Source organism: Humulus lupulus, chromosome 3 (assembly GCF_963169125.1).
Source record: "Humulus lupulus chromosome 3, drHumLupu1.1, whole genome shotgun sequence".
In the NCBI taxonomy this organism is placed as follows: Eukaryota; Viridiplantae; Streptophyta; class Magnoliopsida; order Rosales; family Cannabaceae; genus Humulus; species Humulus lupulus.
Window position 1 is genome coordinate 215,208,476 of NC_084795.1, and position 21,075 is coordinate 215,229,550.

At 35.0% G+C, this 21,075-nt stretch overlaps 1 long non-coding RNA gene and 1 pseudogene across 1 annotated transcript; both read left to right on the top strand.

Moving 5' to 3' along the window:
* Positions 1–1,750: 1,750 nt before the first annotated feature.
* Positions 1,751–3,641, top strand: LOC133821523 (uncharacterized). Its single transcript, XR_009887645.1, has 6 exons — positions 1,751–1,816; positions 1,906–1,970; positions 2,319–2,415; positions 2,544–2,669; positions 3,235–3,294; positions 3,417–3,641. It is a non-coding gene; the product is annotated as an uncharacterized LOC133821523 (long non-coding RNA).
* Positions 3,642–4,452: 811 nt separating this feature from the next.
* Positions 4,453–20,223, top strand: LOC133825385 (ubiquitin carboxyl-terminal hydrolase 10-like; annotated as a pseudogene).
* The last annotated feature ends 852 nt before the right edge of the window (positions 20,224–21,075 follow it).

Consider the following 21,075-nt stretch of genomic DNA (forward strand, 5'->3'; position numbering starts at 1 on the left):
ATCCATGGCATCAGCCAGAATTAAGGTTAGATGGTAGTGTATTGAAGCATGAAAGTATCATTATTTTTTCCCTAAATCTGATTTTGTATATATTTATATTCAACTTTTAACGTGGGTTTTCTAGGGTTCTTATTTATTCTTTCCATTTTTTATTATTATTATTGGTTTTGAAAATCTTGGGGGTTTTTATTCGGGCTTATGTTGATTTGTTTGTTCGACTTTATTCTCCTCATTCTACTCAGTCTTTTTGTACTAAGTTTTGCTCTCTTTTTTGGGTTGAAGACAGGTTATAAATTAAATCAACCTGCAATACAACTATGCTTTGGATATGGTCTGTTTAAACATAAATCTATTTGTTGTTATTTATTATGAATTTCTAATTGTGGTGATTGTGTGCAGAATCTACTAGTGGATTTGGAAAAAAAGGTTCTTTGAGCAAGCTCAATGGGTATATCTCTAATTTTGTTTTTGAGTTATAAACGTTTACATTGTCTAGTGTGTCATGTACTTCCAGTTAAATAATCTATGCTCTTTTTATACTCTGTTTGATTAGCTTAATGGTCCATTGATTGTGAAGAAAACATAAAAACTAAATTCTTCTTTCGCTCATTTTGGATATAGCAAGAAGTAATTCTATACGTTATATGTTGTGTGTGTTTATTTTTGTATGACTTGTGGGCTTTCTAAGTTTAATGTTTAATGTCTATAAGTTTATATGTTTTGTTTGTTTGATGGTTTAATTTTGATTTTTCTCTTATAAATATTTTTTTCTTCCTTAAAGAGATTAATGAGCTGAATGTGGTTTGTGACATTTTATATATATTTTTCCATCTTGTTATTAGGTTCATATGGGGCGCAATTGCTGTAACTTTTTCTTAATAGAGTAATATTTATGCATCTTGTACACATTGCTGTAACTTTATATAAAGAATACAAGGACTCCAATAAACTGACTTTCTTTGGAAATCAGATTAATTTTGTTTAGTTCTTTGTTCAAAATAACACTTTTTTTTTCTCCATTCAACCAGGTTTACATTTTGAGTACAGTTTCTTGAGTTTGTATTTTTTGTTTTTGGGGTTATCTATTATCTCAAATTGTAGTCTTCTTTCTATTTTTTTTAACAAATAATAAACATTTTTGTTCATATATATATATATAAATAATTTGTAGATTTTTGCATTTGATGAAATAGAACAAAGCAGAGAAAATTTCCTAAGAAACTCTCTATAAAATGCAAAAACAAAACAACCTTTTTCAACTTTTTTTGGTTTTGATGGTATGCTAAATAGTATGTATGTATATATGCATATGTGTGTGCGCTACATGGCATAATGATATAATTGAATAATAATTAGATATTTGTTTTTCTATGCTGCTAGGCTATGAATCTCAGACCTCTTTGTTTCTAGTTTAAAATGTGCATCAACTGTTTTTCTGGTTTAATGATATAGTTGAATAATAATTAGACATTTGTTAGTTTTATGGAAATTAAGTTGGGAGTTGTAATGATTTCTTAATTATTTTTCCATCATAATACTTTCTCTTTTTTGCAAATGACTTGATTGCTAGGCATACATAAGTAACATTCATATTGCTCTAGGAGTGTGGTAGTGTGATAAATAATTGTATATATTGCTCTGTATAATATGCAGGGTATGTGGTTCTAAATCGTGCCTCATGCTTATCACTGACAATTAAGTTCTAGTTCTAGTAGTCCAATTCAAGAAATATGATGTGTGTTTTATATTGCAGGATCCCCGTCCATTGCCTTATCTGGCTGAAAAAGTCTCTAAAAATTATGACATTCAGTTAGAGGTATTTAGCTGTAATCTCAAAAAAAAAGTTGTGCAACTAGTTTTTCTACTGTATTATTCGGATCATGATTAAATTCTTGTTCTTGGTAGGTTGAAATCAAACATGCTGGCGCAAAGGATTCAACTGTGGTCACCAAGAGTAATTTCAATCACTTGTAAGCACCCATTAATTACATTACATACAGTAGATTATTTACCCAATTCACTTCTCTATTGCCTCAATCTGGATTTCTTCAAGCCTACTTTTGGTTAGTTAGGTCAAATTGGAATCATATTGATTTTCTGTAGGTAGTACTTCAGTTTGACGTACAGTGTCTTATATGTTGTGCCAAGCAGCTTTTCACGCTATACTTTTAGGAATGTCTTAAAATCCGCTTGTACATGTTTAAAATTTACATGATGGCCAAAACAGCAGGCATGAAAATCCCTCATTTCTTTCTCATGTCATATCTTTATGGGGTCGTTCTATTATTAATATTAATTTTGGTAAACTCATGTTACAGATATTGGACATTGACTCAACAGATAGCACATCATACTATTAATGGTTGCAACTGAAGACCTGGCGATCTCCTGGGAACCGGAACCATTAGTGGACCTGTATGGTTTCAGTTTTTATATATATATATATAAGTGGTGGAGATAATTTCATATGAATCTGGCTTCAGCTCTGCACTTCTATTATTTTGATTTAGGTTGATCATTTTGAATGTTGTATGTCCAAACAGGAGCCAGAGTCCTTGGGATGCTTGTTAGAGTTGTCATGGAATGGACAGAAGTCACTATCATTGAAAGGGGCAACCCGTAAATTCCTAGAAGATGGTGATAAAGTTATCATCACTGGTTTTTGCAAGGTTCTTTGATTCACTAAGACCTCTCTTTTATTTTTCTATTTAATGTGGTAAACATTTCCAAGTCTATACTTACTTTACATTTATTCAATAAGACCAAATAAGAAAAGAAGAAGAAATAAAAAAGTTCACTGTTCTTAAAGATTATAAAAATCTGAAATCATCAATTACTGAAGTCTACAGATTTAATATTTATTGCACTCTTTGTATCATGAAACTATACATATAATGAAGTATGTTTGTGTAAAAATTATTTATATAAATATACAATTAATTTCAGTCACATTTTTTTACAAGTGGTTTGAATCATATTCAGATTGAAAATAGAGAATAAAAAAGATAAGTGAAGGGACTAAACTATAAGTTGCAATCAACATGAATTAGAAATTAGAAATGCCACTAAACTATAAGTTGCAATCAACATGGTTTCTGTTGTGGGTCTTGGGCTCTTTGCAAGGGGATTCCCACTTGTAATGTCCAGAAAACTCTGTTACTTTTATGTCTTCATAACATAACATTATTAAAAAACCCTTAATAACACTTTCTTTTTTCATTGTTCTGTATGCAGCTTGCTTGCTGTGTAGAAAATGGCCTGCCTATGCTAATATTCCTGGTTATCTCCCAACAGGTGGTACAAAATTACTTAATTTGCCACTTTCAGTTCTCAAAACTCTTGCAAGTCCCAACATGTGGTTTAATCTTTTCTTTTCTAGAATTAATGAGCTTGTTTTTTTTTCTTGTTGTTTCCAGTTTTATGGTGCAACAACATTTTTCATTCATAGATTAGACTTCAGTGTCTCCTTGGTTATGCTTTATATGAAGGTAAGAGCTTAATGGCTCTTTATTTGGAAATATATTTTAGTACTTGAAATTTTTGTTAGTACTTTCTTTAAAATTACTAAAGAGATGTCAAATGAAAATATGAAATGAATAGTGTGGCACTAGAATATTGAAGTGCTAGTGTGGTAGTGAACAACTAGCAGAACATGTTTAACTAATTGCTATGTACTTATTTTCAAGTAACACTCTCTATTAGTACCAAGGCACTCAAAGTACTAAGTCATTTGCTCTAGAATGTTTAATTGCTCTATACTCATTTTGAAAAGATACATAATCTACCAAGGAAAAGTATAAGATATAGAAACAGGGGACAATTTTGAATATTGAGATGAACCAATAGAGGGAAATTTAAAATCTGAACTTTTCATCAGTCTGATGCGTTTGCATGATTCTATGAACATTCTGCCCCATATTGATAACAAAAAATTACAATAGAAATCTAAATTGTGTGGAGGTCATGTCAAGTTAGATAATGTCTACTAGCAAATCTTAGCTAGTTTGGTATGGTCTCATTCCATGGCAAGTATAATAAATTATTTAATGGCTACAGAATAGAGAGAATGGGGGATTACACTCTTATATTTTTTTTTAGTGGACAAATCTTAATGAATAGAAATCTAAATTTACAATTATATGCTTCACTTTTGTCCCACTACTTGAAAATTAGCTAAAAACATGTACTTTGAAGACTAAATATCTTTATTCAACTTTAATAAATCAAAATTTAATAAACGTCTCTTTTTGAGCTATTTTTTCTTGTTGGTTTCAGATCTTTCAATAAAAGTTTCCAACTTTTGACTTGTGTTAAGGGTGAGAGGGTTGTGGTATGGTTTTTTTAGTGCAACATAATTGAAATTTATGAGTTTGGCACTGTTTCTATTATTCAGTTGTTTTAAATTTAAGAAAAAAATAATGGCTAACCTTAGTATCTAATTAATTAATAAGCATGGATCTTATTATTGTAATGAGGTATGTTCTCTGTCTCACTTATTAATTACATGGTTTATAAGTATTCCTTCTCCCATAAGATCCATTTATTAATTACATTCATATTTATATGCACGTTTTTAATGCTAACAATCTTTAGTGAGAATTATCTGTAGGCGGTTAAGTGAAAGATCTAATGTAAGTTCTTCTCTTGCATTTATCAAGGATATGAAGTCTCTAAGTACCTTGTAAGTAACATGGTTTCAACACATTATTACACCCTTTCTAATAAATCATTCAAATTCAAACATATCCTTTTTCTTCTGTGTTGTTCTGCTTTGAGATATAATCTAACAACTATTAAAAAAAACCTGCAGAGTATGTAGGAACAACAATATCACTGGTACAATTCCATCGAATAACGGAGAGCTCCAACAGTTACAAAAACTGTAAGTTAATTAAGAAACTCAAAACTACCCTACTTGCACTATTAACTTTTCACGTTCACTCATGAATTTGCACTTTTTTTTTATAGAGATTTGAGCTTTAACAAGTTAAATGGACAGATTCCAGAATCTCTTTTCAACATTAGCTCACTCTCTTATCTGTAATACATCTTTAGTTTTCTCTCTTGGGTTAACATGCTTGTACCATTTGGTTAACTCTTTCTGTCTAAAATAAACTGTCATTTTTTTTGGCAGTAACTTGGTTGGCAACAACTTTACAATGAATGGCTCAAACAACAGGTAATTTTCCTCAGTATTTTTGCTCAATAGATTTGATCCTTTGTCATCTAAGTTCTAACCAAAATTAACTTAAATTAAAAGAATGAGGACTGGTTTTCTTTAGGCTTAGATTTGTGCATTGTGAATTTGAGTAGACCGATTGTATTTCTATGTTTAGGCTATTAGTTTTGGGGTTAAAAGTCTGAAATCTGAATTTAACTAGATGGAGCTTTCGATTATCTCTCTATGTTTAGGCTAACAATTTTAGGTGCAACATCTTTAAGCTGATTAGAATCAGAATTGCAGGGTTGGGCTACTTCATTTTGGTGCAACATCTTTGTTAGTAAAAAACAGTTATGAAATTTTGAACATTTGGAGGGCTTATTACATGTGATTATTAAAGATAAAGTGAAGATGTTTCCCATTTAGGATTGCAATTCTATTTTCTTTCTCATACATGATTATTGTCTATTTCTCCCTAAATCTCTATCCCTATATCTTTCTATTTATCTTTTTTCTGTTGGTCTTTTATTTCTTGAATATGGGACCATTGTATTTAGTTTCACAATCACCAATTTCTCACAGTCGTATATGTTTCTTATACTTCAAATTTTCATCCCATTTTTTTTATTCTAGCACTTAATGTTTATACTTAATTTTGCTTCTATTTTTATGGGTATGTTTTATTTAGGGTTTTAGCTCACATTTCTTGAGGAAAAAAAGGGATAATAGTTTAGTGTTGGTTTGGGTCTTGATTCTTATTTTCTTCTCTGAGATGTTTTTGTGTTTACTATAGGTTCATGAAACATAATGATATGGTGAATATAAAAGTACATATAATTTTGGTTACTTGTACTAATGTTCTCCATTTTTATGCGTTTACATAGGAAATGAGTTGGCTTTGGTATCTATAGAACCATCCAGGTCTTCAGTTACAATTGTTGGGGGGCCTACAATGTCAAATGGCCATTCAACTGGATATAGCTCTAATTTATATCAGGGAAATGCTGTAAGTTCGTCATTCTCAGATATTGATGATGGATATGATGTTTACAAGTCAACAAAAGGAGAAAGGGGAGGTTTGGCAGGATTGCAGAATCTAGGAAATACTTGCTTTATGAACAGTGCCCTGCAATGTTTAGTTCACACGCCTCCTCTTGTTGAGTATTTCTTGCAAGATTACAAAGATGAGATCAATACTGAAAATCCTTTGGGAATGCATGTAGGTTTTAGTTCTTTTTTTATCTTCTTTCTATTTTTTTTTTTATGGGGATAACTTGAATTTTAAGTAGGTCTGGTGCTTATACAATTTCTAAAGTATATTTTAGCTGTGCAGGGTGAGCTTGCAATCGCCTTTGGTGAGATGTTGAGGAAATTATGGTCCTCAGGGTGAACTACAATTGCACCACGTGTTTTCAAGGGAAAATTAGCTCGATTTGCTATGGTCCTCAGTGGCTATAACCAGCATGATTCTCAAGTTAGTATTGTATATTGAATAATAATCGCAAAGCTTTCAATACTGAATACTTCAATGTTTAATGTATTTTTATGTCCTGATGTTTATTTTTGGGAGAAATTTTAGCGCATGAAGTTGGAGAAATCAATCAGTTATTTATGTTTATAGTACTCTGGTTTTGGACTTGTGCTTGCAGATGATACTGGGACTAAGTCTAAGTTTTGCTTTTATTTTTTCTCAGCCTTTTTAAATTGGGCAAATGCTTTTCTTACTAATATTTAGTCACTTCATTGAGCTGATGATTTTAAAATTAAAACCTCTTTGTGTGACTTCAGCAAACAAATTTGTATTGTGCTTATCTGTACTTTATGACGTTAGGATCTGTTAGATATGTTTTGTATGATTAGTTTGTCCATATTGCAAATGAGATAAACCATTCAGGGTAGTTTACATGTAGCACACATACATGTATATATAATATGGGGTCGTCACAACAGGATTTTTTTCACTATCAATCGAGAAATCAATTTTGACTTCTTGATTTTAATCTAAAGTCCACCATATATCACCTTTATCCATATATCATCAATCCCCAAAAAATTTAAATACTACTTTTCATACAAATTATTTGTTCCTATCAATAGGCTAAAGAAGCATACCGATTGAACTGACTCCTATATATATAAATATATTTTTATAGTTTACTCTTTTTTACGATCACTATATTGCTTCATGTCATAAAATTTTCTCTTTGCAGGAACTTCTTGCATTCTTGTTGGATGGACTGCATGAGGATTTAAATAGTGTTAAACGAAAACCTTACATAGAAGCAAAGGATTCAGATGGTCGCCCAGATGAGGAAGTTGCCGTTGAGTGTTGGAAAAATCACAGGGCCCGGAATGACTCATTGATAGTGGATGTTTGCCAGGTGAGTGGGAATTAAAGTCTTCTTTCTTGAAAGCTATATTTCTTCTTTCCTTGAACCATAAGCATTTATTTTTTCCTATACTAGTACAAAAGTATTTTCTTCTCTTACAATGTTTATATGTTAATGGTCAAGGTCAATATAAGTCGACACTGGTTTGCCCAGCATGTGGAAAGATTTCAATCACTTTTGATCCCTTCATGTATTTATCGTTGCCGCTACCTTCAACTGCAACTCGAAAAATAACCGTGACTGTGTTTTACGGCTGGAAGTGGTCTTCCTATGCCATACACTGTTAGTTTGCTAAAGCAAGGTTGCTGTAAAGATCTTAGTGAACAACTAAGTAATGCTTGTTGCTTGAATGCTGATGAGATTCTTCTGCTTGCAGAGATAAATTTGGTTTCCATTGATATCTGCTACAATTTATTTTATTTATTCCCTTATTTTTAGTTCTAGTGGTTGAGTAACTGTAATTTCGATTGCCAGGTTTATGAACATAAGATTTTTCGATATTTGGAAAACCCCTCAGAGCTATTGGCTCCAATTAAGGAGGATGACCATATTGTGGCTTATAGACTTTCTAAAAATGTCGTGGGAAGATCCAGAGTTGAAATAATTCATCGACCACATGAAAAGTAAGCTTGCATCCCTATCCTTATGTAATTGGTAAATAGCACTGGTAAACATGTGATGTACAAACTGGTGTTGCCAATCCATCTATTGAAAAATAGCTTTAACTAAGTAATTTCAGAAGGGGATTATAGTATCAATTAAAATAATTATTGGCCTTACATAAGTAAGACTTGTTCATTAAGAAGCTGAAGTCCGTATGAATAAAGTTCAAGTGCTCCAAGTTAAGTGTTGACTGGATAATACTGGCTATATTATTTTCTTTTGAGAAATATGTGTTTTAATTTTTTGTATCCTAGTCATTTTATGTCTTGGATCATATACGCAGACTGCTTGTTAGACTTCTGTTGGATTTCCTATCTTAGATAGTTGGATTTTTCAGGTGCCTGTCAGACAGTGTTAAGGGTTGTCAGGGAAAGCTTATCGGTACCCCTTTTGTTACTTATTTAAAAGAGCCAATATGTGGAGCCAATGTTGAAGTTGTTGTTACTAGATTGTTGTCACCTTTGAAGAGAACACGTCCTTCAGTTAAGCTCCAGAATGGTAAGGAAAATGGATTTGAAAAAGAGGTTATTGAAGAACCATCAAACAGCTACAATTCTAAGAACATGTCAATGGATGATGCAGAAGTAGAGGAAAAATCCAGCGAAGCATTATCCCTTCAACTTTTTGTTACTGATGGAAACAGTTCGAGCTGCAAGCCCATTGAGAAGGACACTTTATTAAATTCCAGTAGAGTTGTAAAGGTATATTTGGACTGGACTTACAAAGAACACAACTTGTATGATATCAGCTTTCTCAAGGATCTCCCTGAGGTTCACAAGGCTGGGTTTACCGTGAAGAAAACTCGGCTAGAAGCTATTTCTTTATTTACATGCTTGGAGGCATTTCTGAAGGAAGAACCTCTGGGGCCTGATGACATGTGGTGGGATACCTATTCAAATTCAGATAATTTTATACTTTGACCTTTGAAATAAATTTCCATTAATCGATGTCTTGTTCATTTTGTTTTCAATAGGTACTGCCCCAGGTGCAAGGAACATAGACAAGCTACCAAGAAACTAGACTTGTGGATGTTGCTCGAGATTCTTGTTTTCCACTTGAAAAGATTCTCGTATAGCAGATACCTCAAGAACAAATTAGACACGTCCTTGAATTTTCTTATTCAAGGCTTATATGTTGAATATTTAAGACTACTTGAATACTTTAAGAACATTTTGTTGTTGATGACAGTGTTGAATGTTTTAAATTAATTTGTGGAATGTTAATATAATGTTGAATATTTTTACTATTTGTTATTTGAAAATCAAGTTCATTTGATGATGTTATTATATATTAGAAAGCTAATTTTAATTATATAAAAAAATTAAAGTATAATAGAATAAATTAGTGTTATATAAATGAATATATAATGAGAATTTAAACTTATCTAAATATTAAAATAATACGAAAAATGTGTTATAATATCTATTACAATAACACTTTTATGCAAAGAATTGTGTTATGCAAACTTCATTATATAACATAAATAATGTGTTATACTAAAGTGTAGTATAACAGAAAAAATGTGTTATACTAAAGTATAGTATAACACAAAAAATGTGTTATACTAAAGTGTAGTATAACACAAAAAAAGTGTTATACTAAAGTGTACTATAACACAAATTTATAAGTATTGAAATGTGTTATATAATCGACTATAAATAGAATAATTAAACACTTATCTATATATTAAAATAACACAGAAAATGTGTTATCGTTGATAGTATAATAACACATCTGCATAACAATGATAAAGTGTTATGTAAAGTACCCTGACCTACGATAACATAGTCGGTCTTAACACATCAGAAAGTGTTATGGTATGTTTTGATAACACATTTTCGGTGTTATTAAAAGCATTTTTTCTTGTAGTGTCGGTTGCAACCAACACTAATCATCTCATATGAAAGTCATCATAAATTTTAGTGTTCAAACTATTCACTTATCAATGATTTGTTCTTACCCATTGAACTCTTTCCCTTGATTTGTACAAGTTGAGAGTTGGGTTTCCATCATTGGTTAATCTATTATCTAGGAGTTTCAATCCCATATCTTTTGAAGTAGAACTTACTAACCTTCTCACAAGAATTTTTGTAAATAGATCCGCTAAGTTCTCACTTGTCTTAACATATGAGATAGATATGATTCCACCTTAAATCAATTGTCTCACATATTCATGTCTTAAACTAATGTGTCTAGACTTTCTATTGTACACACTATTATATGCTCTAGCAATTGTGGATTGACTATCACAATGTATTGAAATTGTTGATACCATATTCGTGGTTAAAGAAATATCCATCATGAGACTCCTATGTCGCTCGACCTCTTTGCCGATTGCCGCTAAGGCTGTAAACTCCACTTCCATGGTTGAGTGTGATATACATGTTTTCTTCTTGGAGCCCCATGAGATTGCACCTCCTCCAAGAGTAAACAACCAACTGGTGGTGGAGAGATTATCTCCTACTCTCGATATCCAATTAGCATCAGAATATCCTTCAAGTATCTGTGGAAAATTTGTATAGTGAAGACTATACTCTTTGGTACACTTAAGTTAACCAATAAGTCTCTCAATAGCTTTCCAATGCTTGATACATGGATTGATAGTAAACCTACTAAGTTTACTAATCGCATATGAAATATCCGCTCTTGTGCAATGAGCGAAATACATTAGGCTACCTATTGCACTTGCATATTCCAATTGAGCCACCACTCTTCCTTCATTCTTTTCAAACTTCATGTTTGAAATAAATGGTGTAGGTGCCTCTTTGATTTTGAGATGATTGAATTTGTCGAGCATTTTCTCAACATAGTGGGTTTGACTAAACACTAAACCCCCACTATTCCTTCTAACTTTGATACCTAGAATGGTATCCACATCTCCAAGGTCTTTCATTTTAAAGTTAGAAGATAGAAACCTCTTCATTTATATTATTCCTTGAGACCTATTTTTGACCTAGTTCCGCCACGATTTTGGAAAAATACTATTTCTAAAAGTTGTAGATAATTGAATTTTCTTTCTAAAGGTACCAATTTTATCTAAATCTAACATATATAGATGAAGTTATGACTGTTATACTATGGCTGGGTCCAGGGATAAGGGAACTAAAAAAAATGGCAACTCTCTTCTTAACATTTGTTTCCCATTTCCCACTTGTGTGAACACAAGCCTTCGAGAGCCTTCCCTATTTATTTCTCCCATTTTCCTTTTCTTAATTAATAAAATAAATAAATAAATAAAAAAGAGCATAAAAATACACTATGCATTAAAACTAATGCAAGCTCACCATGCATACCATGTACATGCACACACACACACAAGTGCTAGGGTGCATTTACACTAACCATGCACCTTGGTGCCCATAGCCAAAACTCAAGAACTCACATAATAAAATAATTAAATAAAACAATTAACAAAATACAAACCACTTATTTTATACCAAACAATTCAAATAATACAATTAAAATTCTAACACTTAACAATTAAATTAATATAAAAACAATTAAAATAAAATAAAAAAATTGGCGTGCTACAATTACCTCCTTGTGGAATCGACCACCCATCTACACTGCAACCACTGCTTAGTGGATGCACATTTTGGGCGTTAATCAGTCATACATGCCAGAGCCAACATCTATGACTATGTATCTGACTACTTCACAATTGAAAAGTGAAGAAAGGCTTATGAAGGACTCATACACCCAATACCTGATGAGTCTATGTGGATTAGGGATGATACTAAGTTATTGTTGCCCCCACCTATTAGAAACCAACCAGGAAGACCTAAGAAGTACCGTAGAAGGAATGTTGTAGGGGAAGAGAGTACTGTGAAGTCAATTTCTAGCACAAAGAAGGGGGCGTATCAAGGATCATGCTACAACTTCAGCTACACCAATAACTTCTGAACAAGGCAACAAAAAGAGAGACAGAGGAAGACCACGTGGCATAGGTTGTGCTCACTCTCGTCATACCACAGTGGACGTAATATTATATTTCATTGGTTAGTCTGGTCAATGAGTATATATGATGGGTGACTAACCAATTAGTTTCTTTTTGTAGGAACACTGTCAAACTAAAACTGGAATTGATGTAGGGAATCTACAAGCTGAGTTTAAGGACTATGCAGCACCACCTGATTTGTTCCAATCACAGCCAACACAGTGAAGAAAAAGCAAGACTTTGTGTATTTTGAAATGTATTTCTCTTTTTTCAGCAACCTAGAACACCACTACTTGCTTAGTGCTTTAGATGCTATGGATTATCAGGTTTTGATTATGGATTTCTCTATTTGTGTTTAAGAGTAGCTTTTATTTTGTTGGTTAATGCTTCAGACACTAATTTAGCAGGTTAATGTATGCCTTTTGATACTTAATTTGTGCTTGTATTTTATTGGTTAGTGCTTTGGACACTAATTTAGTAGACTTATGTATGCCATTTCAAAGTAAACAACTTGTATTATGTTGGTTAGTGCTTTGAGACTAAAATTAAGCATGTTACTTTATGCCTTTTGAACATAAGCAGCCTATTTATGCCCTTTTTTTTATGTCTTTTGTGTCGTTTTGGTCATTGGTTTATACAACTTATATCTAACGCAGCAAATTGAAACAAAGAAAAATTTATATGGAACCAAATTGACAATAATTTCTTCAATTAAGTCAAGAAAGACTAAATATTACATCTTTATTACCATACACAAAACTAGGAACATAAAAAACAAACATATTGTTCCCAAGATCTTCAACAACAATTTCCCAGCAGCTAAATTGGCTTCCAAGTTTTGTAATCTTTCCTGAACACTTGGATCATGTCGATACGAAGTTGCTTCTTGTTCTGTTTCTTTCTTTTCAAAACATTCTTCCCCAAAATTTCCGTCGACCCACCTTGAGAAATAATTATACCTTTTCTCCCCAAATGGACAGCAAAAGTAAAGATGATTTGTATTATTTATTGACTCACTAATTCTCACAAGACATTTCTTACCACTACTGCATCTCCTATTTCTGAATCTTACACCATTTTCGGCCACTAAGTTGCTGTTGTAGGAGGTCATTCTCTTGTTACTAAAAAGCTTAAGACTGAAAGCCCTAAATCAACAAAAACTCTTAAACATCCTAGATGACTTCCTTAAGACGAAGACGACTGCCCTATACCTTCATCTATGTTCGACGGCTGCCCTATACCTTCATCTATGTTCAACGACTGCCTGAAGACAAAGATGAAGGAGAAGCTTACCTAGGTTCAACAAGTGGGATAGATATTTTTAGAGATTTTTTACTTTTTACTTTTCAATTATATTTTCTTTTTATTTAAAATGTTTTATAAATAGTTTTTATATATTAGAAAAAAAAATTCATTAAAGGAATTAAAAAAAACAGAAAATAAAAAAAAATTGAGGACATTTTAGTCATATTGAAAAATTGTTTGACCAAAATCGAGCTCAGAGTATAATATTGTTCAATTTTACAAAATACATAGTCTTTTTTGTTATTTAACAAAATATAAGGACCGATCGAGTATTCAGACAAAACACAAAACTGAAACTAGTATTTTCTCATAAATATTTACATACAACAAAAAAATGTACATTTAATAATTAATTGCTCATGAACTTTTGCTTTTCAAGTCAAAATATGTATTATTATTTTTTTACATTCGGGGAGGGGGAGAAGATATGTCTATTTAAATGTTGTTAGCATTTTGTCTAAGAGTTTAAAAACCATACAAACTCATCACTGTAATAAAATAGAACCATAACTTATGAATGTGGTCACTAAATGCATAATTCTCTCAAATTCTCCATCAATTTTAGTCAAAATTAGCGAGTTAAATTAAATGGGTAATTATTTCAATTTCTCTATCAATTTTAGTCCAATTTATCGAGTTAAATTAAATGGCAATTTTAATCCAATATATCAAAATAATTTGGCTTAGAAATGTTCATGAGAATAGATGTAGGGGCCCATAGATTTGATGATTCACATTATTATTCATATAATTTGGTCAACAAAACTGTCAGAAAAGATTAAGGAGACATTTTTTGAAATTTTAGACAATAAAATCACATTCATATATCGTCTACTGGACATGTATTTGTACGTGATTTTCATACAAATTACTAAACTCGATTTTAATAGTCTAGTTGTCTGTATATTTTTGGACATGGGTTGTTAATAATATTTATTTCCCCTTTCTTCTTTTGATTTTTTACTCTAGTATATATATAAATACTAGATAAAAGCAACGTGCAATATGCATGTTTGTTTAGTTTTATTTATAAAATTTATTAATTATTTTTATTAAATTTATATTAATGTCATATAAATTTTGAATAAATATCATATTTTAATTAAATAATTTATTTATTTTTGTTTTAGTTTTTGAATGTATGAGTGACAACAAGAGATTATATATTATATATTTAATGTAATATTAAATATTATAGGTTGATTTTAAATTTAAGTTTATTGCTAGTTTGTTAAAAAAAAGTAATTTGTTGCTAATTCATAGAATATTATATTATATGTTTAATATAATATTATTAAATTAAGTTTAATTAAATTTTATTTAATTTATAAAAAGTATGATTTTATTATTTTTAAATAAGTATTATTGTAAAATGTCTCAAAAATATCATATTTTAATTTGTTTAATTATTTATTATTTTAAAATAATTATCATAGTAAAATATCTCAAAAATATCCTACTTTAATTTGTTTAATTATTTATTATTTTTAAATAATTATCATTATAAAATATCTCAAAAATATCATATTTTTAATTTTTTAATTATTTATTTTATTTTATTTAAGTTTAAATATTTACAAACTATGGTTAAATATAAGAATATTCTGTTAATTATAAGAATATTCCGTTAAAGTTAACTTTAAAAAAAATTGTTAAAACAAAAAATTTTCGTTATCTACACACTTATTATATATAAGATATATATATTTATTTTGCATGTTACCTAAGTTTTTAACCCATTATATTGGTACACTTATACCTAGCAATAACTATAAGCTAACTGCATCAGCTGATACAAACCTGGCTAGAACTAGAAATTAAAATATTTGCCATCAAGCAATAATTTCATACACATGTATCTTAATTCCCAAAATAAAGGTACACTAAAAGGTATTATAAATATATTTATAGCATTTTTTTTTGTTAAGTTTAGTTGAAAAGTATAGGTTGTTTATTTATATATATATATATTTCTCAATATTCATTTCATAGTTTTACTCTATGTTGATTATGCTTGTACAAGTTAAAGTATTTATATATATTATATACATAATATATTTGACATTGTTTTTAATTTATTTTAATATTACACCCATAATTAATTTTTTTCCAATTTTAGCCTTATATTTATTGAGTAGTTAGCAGCAAAACATCATTATCTTTACCTTTTGATACACTTAACACCCTATTCTTTTTTTTTTACAGTGAAACTTCCCAATCCCTCATTCTGTTAGCAAATCCACAGACCAGTTAGTTTTTTTCTGTTAATTGTCAACATAGAGCCACGTGGACATCTAAACTAATGCCACATCATAAACATTTAATTATTTTAAATTAGAAAATGAATATTGTTGTCCGTATTTTCACCTCCGACATGTGGCAATCCCCAGTGGCTGGCTCAGACATTCATAAACATCATCGGGGCATGTTACTGCTCGAGACCTCTGGTCGGAGGGACGTCCTCCTAGGTGAGAGCTTGCCTCTGACAGTGGGTCGTGGGTACCTTGGTAGATTACTCTCCGAGGTTTGTCCTCGGAGTTGGAGGTTCTCCAGCTCGGAAAATTGAGGTGAGGGCTCTCATCCCTTAATCGTCTCTCAGCTTTGAGGTTCTGGTTCTTGGACCTAAGATAAGGCACAACGTGTCAGCAAATGTGGGTTTGTAGAGCCAAAGGATCGTCTGACAACCTTTATGGGCGATCCGTCAACAGTGTTGTCGAGTGTACGACTCGACAATTTGCACTCCCACTACGCCGTCTGACATGGAGGTACTTACAGTATGCCCTAACAGTACCTGGGGCATGTTCATTTTAAAGTAGGTGCTTTTCTGCAGTGGGCCCCACAAATCTCATTTGGGCCGTGGTCTCTATTCAATGCAGCCCAATGCATTGAATTTGTATCAACCCCCCGATAATGGGAAGAATGTGTGTTAAATTTCTTATGATTAGTATTAATGACCCCAGCCTCTATAAATAGGGTTGGAAGTCTCATTGTAAAGGGTTGGGTTTTTTAGAGAGAAAACACCTTGTACTCGGAGCAATTTAAACGCTGCCTGAGAATACACCATTGGAGCTTGTCATCACAAGCTTCCAATCCTCTTAATACCAGAGACTCGTTGACTAGAATTCTTTTATAACCTGAACCACGTAAAAATACTTGTGTTCTTATTGTTTATTTCTTCAATCTCTCTTCTTAAGGTTGATAGAGAAAAAGACAATTAACACTTTGGTGCTGTCATTGAGTGCTTGAAGAAAGCATTTGAAACACTTATAGCCATGGAAACTACACGAAGAAATGTTACAGATGACGTGCTCCCTCAACTGGAGTTGAAGGAGGAGAACCCAGTCGACAGCCACCTCAGGACGTGCCTAAGATGATGGAGGACTACGACGAAGACACCGAGTACAACGAAGAAGATGATGGTGTCGACCAGGGGTATTATGAGGAAGAATACCCTTAGCCCATGGATGCGGAAGAGACACCGGAAGTGGTGGTGCTCCATGAGTAGGTGGCCACCCAGCAGTAAAAGATCGATGCTCAAGAGGGTAGCATCGCTGCCTTACAAGAGATGATACTTGCCATGAAGGCCACTCTTGCAGCCCAAGGGTTGCAAGTGGACCTCAATGGCAACGTACATGCTGGCCACCCAACTGTCGTGCCACCTACGCACCTCGTTGGAGTGCCACCTATCAGTTCAGCTGGAGTGCCTCCTGAGCACACGACTGTAGAAGCGAGTGATCTGCCAGCTAAGGTGCCCGCCAAGCACCCAACAGGAGTTGGAACCCCGATGCCACTGTAGAACCGTGGTAAGGGAAAGATTGACAATAATCCCGCTCCAAAGCTGAATAGGGCTCGTCAAGAACCCGGAGGCCACTAAGTTCCTGAGTAGGTTGGCAAAGGTAATGACCCAGGGGCCCAAGGGCACCGCCAGGCAGTCTGCGCCCGTGGAGCTCGGGGCGTTCTGCCCCGACGCGCCCATACGGACTGTGCGAGGCCTGGAGTTGGTGTCCCCTCAGGACCTAACCGGCCCTGTAGAAATAACGGTCCAGGGATCCGCCCGAGGAATGCCCCATAAAACTGAGAACTCGACATCAGTATCTCGGTAAACAAAAATGTCGAGCCCGATGGAGAGACTGAAGTGGCTCATCTCGAGGGTAACAGTGCGTTTCGAGGAAAGGCTAACCTGCAAGACAACCTCAATGCCCGAAGATGCAATAAAGCAAGAGGACGCGAACTCGGTGGGAGAGGTCTATCGGACCTCTGGGATAATCTCAACACTCAGAGAAGAGATAACCCGACTCAGAGCGTCAACCGGGATTGTGACCCACTCCGCGCGGAATTAGAAAGTCTGAAGTGGATAATGCTGAGGATGGCCAGGCGACAAGGCCATGAATCTGACTCGGAGAATGAGGAGGTGGAGCCATGTGCCCCTCACCTTGTTGAGGCCCCGCCACCACCAGGTTTCAAAATGCCATCCATACCGCCCTATGACGGTGGCTGGGATCCCATAGATCACCTGTCTAAGTTCAACAGGTTAATGCCAGTGCATCGTGTCTCCATCGATGCTAAGTGTCATGTGTTCCCGATCACCCTGACAGGGCTAGTAGATGAATGGTTTAAGAAGCTCTGACCAAGGTCCATTCAATCATGGCATCAGTTATCATCCACCTTCCGAAGAAAATTCATAGGAGTTCGAAAGGTAAGCTTTGAGGTTAACGCCTTAGCCAACATAAAGCAAGGGCCCTTCGAGACCCACAAGGCCTACATCAAATGCTTCAAGGAGGAAGCAGCAAGAACGAAAAGGGTCGATGATGGCCAGCAATTGATGGCCTTACAATCTGGCATCCGCACAGGGTCCCCTCTTTAGGATGATCTCCAATGGAGGGGATGTTGATGTTTCGACGACTTCATTCGCCGAGCATAAGAATATATCAGCTGGGAGGTTGCCCAGATTGGGACGTTCGGAGCATCCACCGTTTTCCCTACTTTGGTCGTGCCCAGTCTTGTGGCTTTAGTTATCCAATATTCCCCCTTTGTTCCCGTCTAACTGAGCTGGGAGGGAGTTTAACCTAGCCAAAGCACCCCACCTTTCAGTTATAGCGTCGTGTTCACTCTTGGATTCAGTATGGGTCCAGCAGGGTTCGGGGCAGTGCCCACTAGATATAGTGCTCTTTATTCTGCATTCAGTGCTGGAGTTGTTGCCCCCTCTCAGCCTTCCAAATCCATTCGAACTCCCAATAGGAGTAGGTGCGGAAGTGAAGGTAAGGTTCGGAAGCCCAGGGGAAACGGAACAGCACAGACCTAGTAAGGAGTCACATCCGGCGAGAAGTATGTCTCGCAGTATTCCGAGTACACCGAATTAGTAGACTCCCAAGAGAATATCTTCATAACCACGACACAACACGTTCACTACAGGAAGTCGCAACCCATCCGAAGAGACAGGGATAGACGGGACCCTAGCAAATTTTGTCGTTTCCACAACAACATAGGGCACCACACCAATGAGTGTCACCAACTCAAGGACGAGATTGATAATCTCATCAAGTTGGGACACCTCTATCAATATGCTAAGGGTGGAGCGTGTCAAGCATAACCTCTCGTGGCAGGACCGGTGGTCCCACCTGTTGCACCTTAGGTCCTAGCAGTAGTTCCTGTAGCTCCCCAACATCTAGTGGCCCAGGGACCTCCTCCGGTGAACGGGCTAGTAGGAACCATCTCAGGAGGGCCGCATTTGGGGGGCACTTCACGAAGCTCGCAAAATAGGTATGCTCAAGATTTGAATCACGATGATGAGGTCATGGCTTTAGCCCAGCTCCCTCGCCAAATGCCACGAATGACTAACCAAGTCATAACATTCTCTGAAGATGATACTCAGAAAGTGCACTTCCCACATCATGACTGTTTATTCTAAAAAAATACTACTCACTGATGTGGCAATATTTGTGCACACGTGGGTTGCACGTGAATACTTTGTGACTACATTCAGGTTGACCAACGACCAGGATACTCGACTGTATGGCAGAGGCTGTGCTGACATGTACGACCAGGTCTGGTTGTAGTAAAAAATTCATATTTCAAATACAGTTCCATATCAGATATATCTAAAGTTATTTGATCCTATTTTTATGTAAAGATGATGTTTTCTGTTATTTTTAGATATGCTTAAATCAACATCGATGTAAATCCCATTGTATCATATGTATATCCTGGAGCCTATAAATAGGACCCAAGGAGTTCAAAAGAAAAGAGGATCGATTTTGGAGAGAATCAGTGTTATTGATATACAAACTTTTGTACTTTTTTAGAGCTTGTGAAACTCAGTAAACCCATGTTTGCTAATCGTAGTTTGCATAATATGTCAATATAAACACTAAGTGGAAGTAGGTTATTACCAATATCTGGGGCCGAACCACTATAAAATTTGGTGTCATTTATCTTCTCGAATTCAATTGATCTTATTTCTACTGTTTTGATTGACTTTGAGTCGTTGACCAAATCAATGGTCAACATTTTGGTGATTTCGTTGATAGTCGAACTCAAGAACTTCAAATAGGTCAAATGACAAAAACAACCAGAAAAGTGGGGCAAACTTCTGGGAATATGCCAAATCAACCTCCTCCACAAGATGTGCAGAATATGAGACACAAGTGGAGTTGGAAGAGGAGGAGATGGATGCAGAAACATTGCGAACAACTTTGATTGTATTGCAAGAAGAATTAGCTAATCTAAGGGCTAATCAAGAGAATGTAGCTGAGACAATGGTGTTGTAGCAAAGAGAGATTGACCGGCAGCGCCAAGAACTGAATGAGTGACAAGCTGATATGGATCACCAACAAAGGGATGCCACTGCAGCCTTAGAAGCGGCCATTCAATTAGCTTGAGGACAGCCTGCACCTGCCTCCTAACCAGATCAGCCACCCAACACTCACCCTTAGCAAAAGCCACATTTGGAGCATCTCCAGTATCACCTTAATCCACCACAACCAAGGAATCCTCAAAGACCAGAGCAACCTCCTGCTGCTCAATAGGAGAGGCCAGTCCAAGATCCTGAGCAGTGACCACCCTCTCGTGCTGGTCGAGATCACGCCCATCAACATAGGAAGATTAGGGCCGAGAAGAATCCTAGAGGCCCTAGACGCCAGACAGTTGGAGCGCAAAACCCTCCGAGCAAGGGACAACGTCCCTCAGGAAGAAGAAGACAGGTGGATTCAGGCTCTACGGTCAGGGGTCCCCCATGACATAGTAATGACAGGGGACCTACCGACAAACGCAGGCCCCCCTATCTATCGAGATGTACAGACAAGAAGATAGGGAAATAGTGCGAACAGCAGGTCACACCCTCATAGGTCACAATTTAGAGATGACCATGATTATGATGAGGCAGATTCTGGCAGAAGGAACGCTGGTCGACAGCAGGAAGAGAGAGGTGAACAAAAAAATCCTCCGCCAATGGAGAACCAGCCTATTAGCCAAAATGCGGGGGGGCAACCTAAACAGCCTAATGTCTTCTACCGACTAGGTGCAAGGGAGCAAAGGTGAAGCGATGAAGACCTGAGGGATGTACTCAATAATCAAAGGGAAAGGCACGATGAGTACTTCCCCTATCCCCGGGCTCCCCAACA